Below are 12174 nucleotides of genomic sequence, written 5' to 3' on the forward strand. Positions count from 1 at the left end.
AGAGAGAGAGAAAATTTAAAAACCTGATGGATTTTTCTAAAAATGAACTTTGCAATGAATTCTTAGAAATTTTCTTTAAGTTTATGTCTGCATTAAAAGTGAGAACTCTATTAAAAAAGGATGAAAATGTTTTCTATAGAACACTTGTCCATCTGCATCAAAAGCATTTTATTTCCCCAGCTGCTATTAGTTTATATTGAATGCATATTCAGATGTGCTTCTACATACTCGGTTATCTCTTTTTTTCTTCAATGCACATTGAGCCATGTTTGAAACAGGATTAGTTTTCAGTTTTACTGAATACTGCATTTTGATAAATTCAAGGAAATGTCTAACTCAAGTATATTCAAAATGCATTATTTACAAAACTGAGCATTTTTCTGTATCCTTTTATATTTGTTTTCTTTCTTTTTGTTCTTTAATACATATCTTTCATGATAAATGTAAAGAAATTTCAATAAGCTTTGAAAATGGTGATTTCAAGATACTGAACCTGAACTCAAATTAATGTTTTCATTAGCTTATAATTCTAAGCATCTTCTATATTATTAGTAATTATTTATAAATTAGTTGTGACCTTACAAGATCCTGATAGAGTAGGCATGATTATCTCTTATTTTAAACTAGTTTCTTCAGAAAATTTATTGTAATGAGAAATAAATATATAAGTAAATAAATATTGATATTCACAACTTCTTACTTTCCTCTTCCTAAGTAATATTTGATCTTTGTTTTCTTGATTACTGATCTTGTCATACTCACTAAGAGAATGGGTGAAAGGGAGAATTGAGAGGAACCAAGGAAGATTTCATTAATTTCTAATGGAATAGAAACAATATTAATGTAGAACAGAAAGAAAAGGGCCTGAAATGAGAAAGGAGTAAGGGAGGCCTATAAAACAAAGGTAAGGTAGAATGGAGGGAGTTTTCAAAGATTTTTGGAAGGGAGTGAAGGAAGAAGTAAGGATGGGGGAAGATAGATAGATAGAGAGACAGAAAGAGACAGAGAGAATCTGGGTTTGGAGAAAACTGTCATCATAACCTTGTAAAGCTCTTTGGACACTGTGTTAAGTTTTTATTACTACTGTAACAAATTACCACAAACTTGGAAGTTTAAAATAACACACATTTATTATCATATAGTGATAGTCTAAAATCAGTCTCACTGGGTTAAAGTGAAGGTACAAGCCGGGCTGCATTCCTTCTGGACCTTCTAGGATACTATACACATCTTTGACCTTTCTAGCTTTGAGATGGCCTACATTCCCTGGCTTGTGGTCGCCTACATCTTCAGAGCCAGAAGTGGCTGGTGGAGTCTCACACTGCATTATTCTGACACTGGCTCTTCTGCCTCTCTCCTCTACATTTAAGGCCCTTTGAAGTTACAGTGGGGCCACCCATATACTCCAGAATAGTCTCATTATTTTAAGGCTATCTGACAACAATCTTAGTCTCACTTGGAACCTTTATTCTTCTTTGCCATGCCACATAACATATTCACACGTCCTGGGAATTAGAATATGGACATCTTGGGAGCCACTATTCTGCCTACCACAGACATTAAACCTATATCCTTTATTTTACACAGGACAAAACTGTGCCCTGAAAAACAGAATTACTTCCCCAAGGTAAACATTCTATAATAATAAGCACTGATGCAAAAATATTCTGCCACTTGACTCATTACAAAGCATGTAAAAATTCAATTTAACTTCAATTATTTTTGGTGGCTTTGTTTTCTCCATAAAGAATATGTATTAGTCTGTTCTCATGTTGTGAATAAAAACATACCTGAGACTGAGTAATTTAAAAAGGAAAGAGGATTAATTGACTCACAGCTCTGCAGGGCTGGGGAGGCCTCAGGAAACTTACAATCATGACAGAAGGAGAAGCAAACACATCCTTCTTCACTTGGTGGCAGAAAGGAAAAGTGCAGAGCGATGGGGGAGAAGACCCTTATAAAACTATCAGATCTCATGAGAACTAACTCACTATCACAAGAACAGGATGGGGAAAACCACCCCCATGATTCAATTATCTCCACCTGGTTCCTCCCATGACGTGGGGATAATGGGAACTACAATTCAAGATGAGATTTGGGTGGGGACACAGCCAAAACATATCAGGATAGCATATGCTTATAATCAATGATAAGTATTTGTGTTTTTCATGACTTTTTATTATACATGTCTTTGATCTCTGTGCACTTGTTCTACGAATTTTTTTTCTTGTAGAGTTATAGTGAGAAACAAGTGATTTACAATAGCTCTGTTGTACCATGAAATACTACAACTGTTAGTTTCATGTCTTCAGTTGAGGACTGCATTACTTGAGGACAGGTGTTCTTCTCTTATTGGTCTCAATTTACACATTTTATTTTATAGTTCTTGTTAGAATGCGTACAGGTAAGCAGTTAAATACTGTTTAAGTGCATGTATGAATATAGGACAGAAGGAATGAGATAGCAATAAAAGCCCTGGATGACAATTAAATAGATCTTGCTGGTTTCTAGTCCAAACCTTGCCACCGATGTTTGGTGTTGCTTTTCAATAACCTATTAGAAATGATGCAGCACAACTGGATCCTTTTCAAATTTATTTTTTCCCAGTTCTAAAGTTCTGTGATTTTAAAGGTGTTGGAAATACTTTTATCAATCTTCCACCCAAGGTGGCATATAAATGCCGTCTATGGGAATGTGATTTTGATTTTACTGAGCAGTGAGATTATCAAGATCACATATTCCATGAAAAGCAAAGCTAAGTCAGTCAGTGGGAGGAAGATAAACCAAAGGACCAGAAAAAAAGAATATGGGAAAAAAAGTAAAGATAAATTTCAATGTCTGCACCTTTTCTTTTCTACAATGAAGGGTACGATGGCTAATAGTTTGCTAATTTCTCATATTTTGTTTGCTTGACAAATTGTTTGAAGGTAAGGATAATATTGTACATCCTCCCCATTCCATGGGCTTGGTCTATACACATTTAATTCTGAGTCCTGGCACATGGAAACTGGGTTAACAAAAGTTGCCCCTGATAATGTGGCTTCAGGTAAGAAAAATAAAATTAAAAAAAAAACACAACAGACCCCAACACAAAGATATATTGAAGTATTGTGATAAAGCTTGATTATCTTGGATGTTCCATTTCCAGTATTGAAAACTTTCCCACCTGCCACTTGATATGTATATATTCACTCAAGTGCTCAAATGCAGACACTTGTGGCTCACGGACACATATGAACATGCACAAATACATACACACATACTTCACAGAATAAAACAAGAGGAAAATGAATGATCATTTCTATTAACAGGCTGAGGGAAAAATGAGGTCAGATTCTGGACAAAAGCGGTGAACACATGCAGTGGTCCCAAGGAAGAGACCTATGGATCTCTATATGTCCAGTTCATCTGTACTTCCAAACCCATTATTCCCATACGCTCTTTATAACATTGGCAACCACAACTTAAACCTGAACCAAACACTGTTCTATAACATTGTTTTTGCTACAGTTACTATGAGATTGACCAGCAATGTTTAATAATGGATCTTGTTGCTGGTCATTTTCATTATCTGGAATGAAGCGCTGACTTCACATTTGATGTTTGCAAGCAGATCTGTTCATTTGTTCCTACATTAGTTACCAAAAAACAATTGATTTGGCAAAGGTCTTATTTTTGTAGATGACTATTTTTTCACTTTCGTATATAAGCCTCATTTCACTTTTGTTATTGTCTTCAGTTCCCCCATGCAGTGTTACCAAAAAGGACTTACTGTCTTTATTGTAAAGAAAGTGAGATGTGACTTTTCATTAGCATTAACAGCAATTTAACCTGTCACCTATCATATCCTGGTCTATATGCTCAGGACAGAGAGAGCCTGGTTTATCAGACCAGGCCTCTAGGCATCTTCCCAAATATATAAAGAATCAAGGGCTCACTGGGCCCTAATATTATAAAGGTATTTCCCTGCAGGTTTTGAGCTGGAAGGGCTGGTTTTGCCTCTGCTGGCGTCCTCAGATTTTCTAGCCACAGGGTCAGAATTAACAATGCCCAGAATTGCCACTTTCTGAGTGTGTACGAAGTGGCTTGTTTCCCTGACTGTAAATCACCTCTCATTCTCTTTTGTGTGCAGAGATCTTTGGAAATATTGAGATTCAGTGTGTGCACTGGAGCTTGAGCTAAAAAACGAGAAATAATGACAAACTGCAAAAAAAGTCCCCATGATTATCTTAACAAAATATCCTCTGATTTCTTCCAGTGACATCCATACGAACATAATCCACTAATCTAAATTTGAAACTTTTATCTAATTATGATGTCTTAGGTTCACAAAGCAACACATGCTTCAAGGTGCTGTACTCCTTACTGCCACTCTGCTTTCACTGATGTCCTTTTTTTTTTTTTGCCTTTTCTTGTTTTGCCCCTCTTTGAAGGCCCAGCTCATGTATGTAGCCTTCTCCTGTCAATTAAATCTAGGCAAGATACTTAATTGCCTGGGTTATCAAGTTGCCCTGTGCTCCTTATTCTGATTCCCCATCCTTGTCCCATTGGAGCTTGTGTCCTTTTTACTAGTTGTGTATGCCTCTCATCTTGCTGGAGCTCTTTGAGATCAGGGACTGTGACTCATTCACCTAAACATGGAAGGATGTGATTTTCTGTTTTCTTCCCGAACTTGGTTCCTGCCCACTCCTATTTCTTATGGGAAAAGAGATTTTAGAAGAATATTGGGTATTCCAGATTTCTATAGAGAATGATTTTTTTCTTTTCTTATTTTTTAATTTTTTAAGGTACATAGTAGGTATATATAAACATATTTGTGGGGTACATGAATTGTTTTGATAGAGACATGCAATATGAAACAAGCTCATCATGGGGAAAGGGGTACTCATCTCCTCAAGCATTTATCCTTTGAGTTACAAACAATCCAATTACACTCTTTAGGTTATTTTAAAAATGTACAGTTTATTGACTGTAGTCACCCTATTGTGCCATCAAATATGTCTTATTCATTCTTTCTATGCCCACTAACCATTCTTATTAACAAAGCAGAGGCTTAAAGATGCTCCTCACTAAAGTTTACCTATTGCCATCCAAATTGGAACCAGGGTGAATCCTAACAATCTCAATTATAAATAATAGGTTCAAGGTTAAGCTAGAGCCTTTGAAGAAGTGAAGAGGAGTAGAAACTGAAAGAAGAAAAGGGAGCAGGAAATAAGGAGCATTTGGGCCCTATCTATGGTTATGGCTAAAAGGACTGACAGAGTTTGGCTCTTAAAAGGACTGACAGAGTTTGACTCTGTGTCTCCACACAAATTTCATCTCCAATTGTAATCTGCAGGTATCGAGGGAGGGACCTGTAATCCCCAGGTTTCAAGGGAGGGAACTGTAATCCCCATGTGTGGAGGGAGGGAGCTGTAATCCCCACATATTGAGTAAGGGGGGTGAATGGATCATGGGGCGGTTCCCCCATGCTGTTTTTGTGATAATGAGGGAGTTCTCATGAGATCTGATGGTTTTAAAAATGGCAGATTTTTTCCTGCTCTCTCACTTCCCTTCTGCCACCTTGTGAAGAAGGTGCCTGCTTCCCCTTTGCCTTCCACTATGATTGTAAGTTTCCTGAGGCCTCCCCAGCCATGTGGAACTGTGGTCAATTAAACCTCTTTTCTTTATAAATTACTCAGTCTTGGCTGTGCGCAGTGGCTCACGCCTGTAATCCCAGTACTTTGGGAGGCTGAGGTCGGCGTATCACCTGAGGTCAGGAGTTCAAGACCAGCCTGGCCAATATGGTGAAACCCCGTCTCTACTAAAAATACAAAAATTAGCTGGGTGTGGTGGTGGGTGCCTGTAATCCCAGCTACTCCAGACGCTGAGGCAGGAGAATAGCTTGAATCCAGGAGGCGGAGGTTGCAGTGAGCTGAGACCATGCCATTGCACTCCAGCCTGGGCGACAAGAGCAAAACTCCATCTCAAGTAAATAAATAAATAAATAAATAAATAAATAAATAAATAAATAAACTCGGCTTCTGATATTTCTTTATAGCAGTGTCAAAATGAACTAATACAAGGACTGAATATAGTCTCAGTAGGCAAAATAAAATTATCAGTACTCTCATTTGGGATATTGTTACATGAGATTATATCCTGTCTGGTTATAGATTATATCTGTAAACCCTTTGAAAATAGTATGGGGCAAAAGAGCAGAGTTTAATAGATAGATATGGATAGAGAGCCAAAGAGCCAGAGAGATACATGCTGTAGGCACTTTGTACCTAACAGCTATGCAATATAAATATTTGACAAATTCAATGGCTTGCAATTCCTGAAAAAAAAAATTGCAAACATCATTTCATCCTGAGTTCATCCTCAGTCAAGTGAGCATTACAGAGTGGCTTAGTGTAATCCTCTGCTTGAGATCAGCAGATTCATTAGCTCAGACAGGTGGAAAAGAGTAAATACATGAGCTGCTAGACTGCAGCAAAAGCCTGCTTCTCTTGTTCTCGCTCGGTGGACCCTGGCACACTGGCTCTCTGCTCAGAGTCCCTGTGTTTGAGGGATGGCTTAGTATAGCTCAGCTGCAACATGATGACACTTGCTTAGGATAAAGGAAGATGGAAAGGAAGATGGAGCCACTGAGCTTGCAGTGGGTGGGACATGACAAGTATAGCTTTATTTATTTGGACTGAAAATCACAGCTGGAAAGTGACTGGACTATGTACCCACATACATCGTCGTGGGCTGCAAATCGCCACAAACTTTTAGACAATACTTTGGTAATATTTGTTAAAAGTACAAATGCATAACTTTTCAGCAAGCAGTTCATCTTTTTTAAAGAATACATCCTATAGAACTAATAGCACCAATGCAGTTGTGTGCACAATGATGAGTATGTAGCTATTAAAAAGAATGAGTTATTTACATAATGACCTGAATGATGTATGTTATACTGAGCTTAAATGCATATGCCTGAGATATACACACACAAACACACACACACATGCTCTCTCTCTCTCTTATGGACACAAACACACAAACACACACACACATATATGTGTGTGTGTATATATATATATGAATTTTCCCATTATCAAAGACTGCAATAACTATATATGTATTTATGCATATTCTTATAAGCATAAAGGAAGGTATAAAAGGAACTTTCTAAAACCAGATTAGCTGTAACATCTCTGGCATTTATACATAGATAGTTCTTCCCAGTCCTAGAGAAAAAGAACTGAATCTCAAAGTGGTTATGAACATTTTCCACAGTAATAAAACTGGAAAGAAGAGGAGATGGAGCTAAAATACAGATAAATCTGTCTGAACTACACTGCTTCCTATAAGTTACACTTTTATTATTATGTGTGTGTGTGCATTGTGTAGATACTTGTGAAATGGTAAAATGGCTCATTTTATACTTTGTAGAAAGAGGTTGCCTTTAGATTTGGAAAATCTCTGCCTAAGTCCTTGCTGTGTCCTTTATCTCTTTGATTCGAGCTACTCACTTAACATTTCTTTGTCTTTTCTTTCTTTTTTTTCTTTTTTCTTCTTTTTTTTTGAGATGGGGTCTCACTGTCACCCAGGCTGGAGTGCAATGGCGTGATCTCAGCTCACTGCAACCTCTGCCTCCCAGGTTCGAGCGATTCTCGTGCTTCAGTCTCCCAAACAGCTGGGACTACAGGTGTGCACCACCACGCTCGGCTAAATTTTTTTGTATTTTTGGTAGAGACAGGATTTCACCATGTTGGCCAGGCTGGTCTCGAACTCCTGACCTCAGGTGATATGCTGATCTTGGCCTCCCCAAGTGCTGGGATTATAGCCATGAGCCACTGTGACCGGCCTTCACTTAACATTTTTAAGCCATTGTTCCCTCAATTCTGAAAAGGGAATAATAATTCCAGCCCACATCTCCTTACAAAATTATTGTTAGAGTTAAATAAGATAATACAATACATGTAAAATAGACTAGGCTATAAGCTTCATGTAACCAGGGGCTATCCATGTTTCTGTTATCATTGTGTATCCAGCACACAACACAGTGCTTAGAATAGAACAACTGCTTCATAGTCCTTTTTTAAAAAATGTAAAGTTTACTGAAGTATAATTTCCATGTAATAAAATTCACAAAATTTAAATGTAAAGCAAACATGTATACTTTTTTTTTTTTTTTGAGACGGAGTCTTGCTCTGTTGCCAGGCTGGAATGCAGTGGTGTGATCTTGGCTCACTGCAACCTCTGCCTCCTGGGTTCAAGTGATTCCCCTGCCTCAGCCTCCCAAGTGGCTGGGACTACAGGCATGCGCCACCATGCCCAGTTAATTTTTTGTATTTTAGTAGAGACGGGATTTCACCAGGTTGGCCAGGATGATCTCAATCTCCTGACCTTGTGATCTGCCCGTCTCTGCCTCCCAAACTGCTGGGATTACAGGTGTGAGGCACTGCGCCCAGCCACATGTAACATTTTATAACAACTGCTTGATTAAGGTAGAGAACACTGCCATCACCCAGGAAAAGTTCATGATGCCTGCCTCACCTGGTAAACACTGATCTGATTTCTATCACTAAAGAATAGTTTGCCCTATTCTAGAATTTTATATATTATCTTTTGAAGAACATAGGTTTTAATTCTGAGAAAGTCTAATTTATATATTTTTCATTTATTAATTGTTAATGCTTTAAACATATTAATTTTTGGTGCTATTTTGTAGTAAGAAATAATTGTTTACACCAAATTAACAAAGATACTGTCCTGCTTTCTTCTGGATGTTTTATAATTTTAGCTTTTACATTTTGGTCTATGATACAAGTTTAAATGTTTTGAATCCTATAACATAAGGGTCACATTAATGTGTGTTTATGTGTGTGTGTGTGTTTATACGTCTGTTTATACTGGCTGTAGTCCCAGCCAGTTGTTTCAGTACAAGTTTTTGAGGAGACTACTCTTTATTTACTGGATTGTTTTGGTACCTTTGTCAAAAATCAATTGATCAAAATTAGAAAAATGGAAATCAAAACTATAAGGAGATGCCACTTCATACCTACTATGATGGCTATAATAAAAAAAGACAATAACTATGTTTTTGTGGGGAAAATGGACTCTTCATACACAACTTGTAAGAGTATAAAATGATGCAGCTGCTTTGGAAAACAGTTTGGAAGTTCTCCAGATGTCAAGCATTAAGTTACCATTTGACCAAGCGATTACATTCTAGATACAGACCCAAGAGAATGAAAACATACGTCCACAGGGAAATTTATACATGCATGTTCACAGCATCAATATTCATAATAGCCAAGTGAAAACAATCCAGATGTCCAACAATTAATAAAGGGATAAATAAAATGTGGTACATCCATACAATGGAATATTATTTGGCCATAAAAAAGGAATGAAGTACTGATACATGCCCAATACAGATGAACCTTGAAAACACTATGCTAAGCAAAAAAAGCCAGTCACAAAAGAAGACCACATATTGCATGATTCCATTTATATGAAATGTTCAGAATAGACAACTCTGTGCCAACAGAAAGTAGATTAGTGGTTGCTTAGGGTTGGAGGAGATATTTAAGGAAAAAGAAGACAGACTTAATCCTGTGGGGTTTCTCCTTGGAGTGATAAAAATATTCTAAAGTTGATTGTGTTGACTGTTACACAACTCTGTGGATATACTAAAAATAATTTAATTGTACAATTTAAATAGATAAATTGTAGGATGTGATTTGTTTATATTACTCCAGTAAAGAGTTTATAAAAATTATATATAATCAATTAATTATAAAACTACAGTATTCAAGACACGATGGTATAAACATAAAGACAGATATATAGATAAATGAAGCAAAACTGTATTTCTGGTTTATCTATTTTTATTTATCCATATCTATCTTTATGTTTATACCATTGCATCTTGGATACTGTGGTTTTGTGATGACTAATGGAAATAGGGAATGTAAGCACTTCAACTTTGATTTTTCCCCAAAATATTTTTGACTATTTTAGATCCTTTATAATGTGCCATATAAATATTCTGAACTCAGTCTGGAAATTTCTACAAAAATGCTTGCTGTGATTTTCAGTGAGATTTCACGTGGGAAGAATGGGCATCTTAATGATATTGAATCTTTCAATTTGTAAATGAGAGACATCTCTTCATTTATGTAGACTTTTTAATATTTCTCTCAGCAATGACTCTTTCCCACTAGTTTTCTGTTTTTAGTATAGAGGATTTTAATGTTTTTGGTGAAATTCATTTTTTATTATAATTGTTTTTGTTTTCCAATCATTTTTTGCTGGAATATAGAAACATGAATGGCATTTGTATATTTACTTTATATCCTGCAATCTTTTTACAAGGGGTCTTCAAAAAGTTCATGGAAACTGTTATGAAAAACCTAAGCATGAATTTCAAATTATTTTTGCACCAAAATAAATTTGGACTAACTTGTTACAACACATCTGAACAGGATCTAGCTTGAGGCACTAAGAAGGATAAGACATCAGTTTCAAAAGAGCTCCTATCAGAGCAATATGAATTCTGCTCAAATTGAAGCAAGGACAAACATCAACTTTATGGTGAATCTTGAATGGAATAATGGTGAAACCATTGATCTTCTACAAAAAAATGGAGACAACGTCCCAAATAAATTAGCAGTCTAGAAATGGATAACTTATTTTAAGAAGGGACAAAATAATGTTGAAGCCAAAGCCCACAGCAGCAGACCATCAACATCAAGTTATGAGAAAAAAATTAATAGTTTGTGCTCTAGTTAAAGAGGACTGATAGTTTTTTTTTTATTATTATTATACTGTAAGTTCTAGAGTACATGTGCATAACGTGCAGGTTTGTTACGTATGTATACTTGTGCCATGTTGCTGTGCTGCACCCATCAACTTGTCAGCACCCATCAACTCGTCATTTACATCAGGTATAATTCTCAATGCAATCCCTCCCCGCTCCCCGCTCCCTATGATAGGCCCCAGTGTGTGATGTTCCCCTTCCTGAGTCCAAGTGATCTCATTGTTCAGTTCCCACCTATGAGTGAGAACATGCGGTGTTTGGTTTTCTGTTCTTGTGATAGTTTGCTAAGAATGATGGTTTCCAGCTGCATCCATGTCCCTACAAAGGACACAAACTCATCCTTTTTTATGGCTGCATAGTATTCCATGGTGTATATGTGCCACATGTTCTTAATCCAGTCTGTCACTGATGGACATTTGGGTTGATTCCAAGTCTTTGCTATTGTGAATAGTGCCACAATAAACATACGTGTGCATGTGTCTTTATAGCAGCATGATTTATAATCCTTTGGGTATATACCCAGTAATGGGATGGCTGGGTCATATGGTACATCTAGTTCTAGATCCTTGAGGAATCGCCATACTGTTTTCCATAATGGTTGAACTAGTTTACAATCCCACCAACGGTGTAAAAGTGTTCCTATTTCTCCACATCCTCTCCAGCACCTGTTGTTTCCTGACTTTTTAATGATTGCCATTCCAACTGGTGTGAGATGGTATCTCATTGTGGTTTTGATTTGCATTTCTCTGATGGCCAGTGATGATGAGCATTTTTTCATGTGTCTGTTGGCTGTATGAATGTCTTCTTTTGAGAAATGTCTGTTCATATCCTTTGCCCACTTTTTGATGGGGTTGTTTTTTTTTTTCTTGTAAATTTGTTTGAGTTCTTTGTAGGTTCTGGATATTAGCCCTTTGTCAATGAGTAGATTGCAAAAATTTTCTCCCATTCTGTAGGTTGCCTGTTCACTCTGATGGGAGGACTGATAGTTAATAGCACTAACTATAGCCAACACCACAGACATGTCTGTTGGCTCAGCTTACACAATTAGGACTGAAAAATTAAATTTGATCAAACTTTCCACATTACAGGTGCCAAAATTGTTTTGCCCACATTAGCTGAAGACAAGAGCAGAGCTTTCAATTGAAATTATATACAAGTGAGGACAAGATCCTGAAACATTTCTGAAACCATGCAATGGGTTCTCCTTGCCCGCTGCCTAGACAGAGCTGATTTATCAAGACAAAGGAATTGAAATAGAGAGTTTAAGTCTCCCAGAGCTGGCTGTAAGGGAGACTGGATTTTTATTATTACTCTGATCAGTCTCCCAAAAAATTCACAGATTGGGGTTTTTAAGGATAATTTAGTGAGTAGGGGTT

Source organism: Macaca thibetana, chromosome 20, assembly GCF_024542745.1.
Source record: "Macaca thibetana thibetana isolate TM-01 chromosome 20, ASM2454274v1, whole genome shotgun sequence".
NCBI lineage: Eukaryota > Metazoa > Chordata > Mammalia > Primates > Cercopithecidae > Macaca > Macaca thibetana.